A 1,578-nucleotide genomic window follows, 5' to 3' on the forward strand; every position below is an offset into this window, starting at 1 on the left:
GAGTGGTCCAATTCTTCAACTTTATCCTCCAGTGTTGATATTCTGTTTTCCATTTCATTCATCCTATTGGTGAGGCTTTCCCCTGTGGTTTCTAATTGGCTTACTGGGTGTTTCACCTTCTTCTTCATTTCAGCTGGAGCATTCTTCAACATTTCTGTTTCTAAATTCATTCAGAAATTTGTCCCTATCCTCTTTCAGGTCTTTGATTTCTTTGTGTTTTCTTTAAATTCACTGAATTTTTTCATCATGTTTATAATTGTTCTTTTGAATTCCATGTCCTGTGTTATCTCTAGGGGCTTCTTATTTTACTCCTCTACAGAATTGTTGGTACTTGGTGGGGATATATTATTTGGGGTTTTCATGTTATTATTTTTTTACTGTGACTTTGACATATGAATTTCTTTTGTAGTTTCTGATTCTTGTGTGAGACACAAGCCTTCAAGTTTAGGTCTGCTTCTTTTTGTGAACTTTTGTGTCTTTGTGGTTTACTTTTTGGGCATGAAAAGCTGGTTCCTCTAAGCTTCTGGTTCTCTCTTTTGATTTTATATTGGAGTGGCCAGATTGCTTTTGTCTTCAGGAGTTCCCACAGAGGCCCAAGTAAGATGAGGATCAGATGCTGTCAGGCTTTCTGCTAAGGTCTGAATCCCTCCAGGAAAGATTTTGGCCTCAGGAATTTGGGGGTTGGACTGGCCTGGGAGCCAGTCCCAGGAAAGATGCTGGTCTAGGGCAGCTGGTGGCCATCCCACCCAGAGATGCAAAGGAAGATGGGAGCGGGAAGAGACCCCAAGGGCTCCTGGGGACTGCACTGAGGAGCTGGGTTGGTCTGGATGCAAAGGATCATGAAGAGGAAAGGTCAGCCGCTGCGTCCAGGAAAGAGGCTGGCAGGTCGTGCAGGCCCTGGGAAGCAGAGGAAGGTGAGGGCAGAGCCAGGCCCAGAGTGCTCCTGGGGACCTGAGAAGGAACTGTGTTGGTCTGGATACAAAGAATCAGGAAGCAGTGGTGGGTCCCCAGGTGTCTGAGGTGCCAAGACAAGGAATGGAACAGGACCCAGGCTAGGAGGAGAGACCAGCAGGGGAGATGGGTGGGTGAATGAGGCTGTGGGGGTCAAGGCGAGGGCGCTATGGACTTACCCTGGAGAGAGCTAATTTTTTTTTTTTTTTGAGGCAAGGTCTTCCTGTAGCCCCAGCTAGCCTGAAACTCAATATGTAGATTAGGCTGGCCTCAATCTCACAGAAATCAGCCTGTCTCTACCTGCCAAGTGCTGCCTTTAAAAACCCACAAACAGAGCAGAGCTGGGTGCTAACTCATCAATTACGAGCTCCTACTGTGCTTGCAAAGGACCAGGCTTCAGTTCCCAGTACCCACAATTAAAAGAAGACTTGATCTTTAAAAAGAAAGAAAACTGACCGTCCTCAGGCCTCTTGGGGTAAGTCTATAGTGCAGCTCTCCGCGCCGGGACTCCCTAAGCCACATTCACCCTTCCATCGCCCCTCCCCTCACCGTTCTATACTCCTAGTTTGGGCCCTGCGCCATTCCTAGTCTTGGGGCCCCAGACACCTGGGGAACCAATACTGCTTC

General features: G+C 47.6%; 1 protein-coding gene across 11 annotated transcripts in view; it reads left to right on the plus strand.

Annotated features, from left to right (window-relative positions):
* Nucleotides 1-1,578, plus strand: part of Ablim3 (actin binding LIM protein family member 3) — a 138,895-nt gene that overhangs the window by 58,542 nt on the left and 78,775 nt on the right. The gene's annotated exons all lie outside the window — the stretch shown is intronic.

Source organism: Nannospalax galili, unplaced genomic scaffold (genome assembly GCF_000622305.1).
Source record: "Nannospalax galili isolate Female #2095 unplaced genomic scaffold, S.galili_v1.0 scaffold19, whole genome shotgun sequence".
NCBI lineage: Eukaryota > Metazoa > Chordata > Mammalia > Rodentia > Spalacidae > Nannospalax > Nannospalax galili.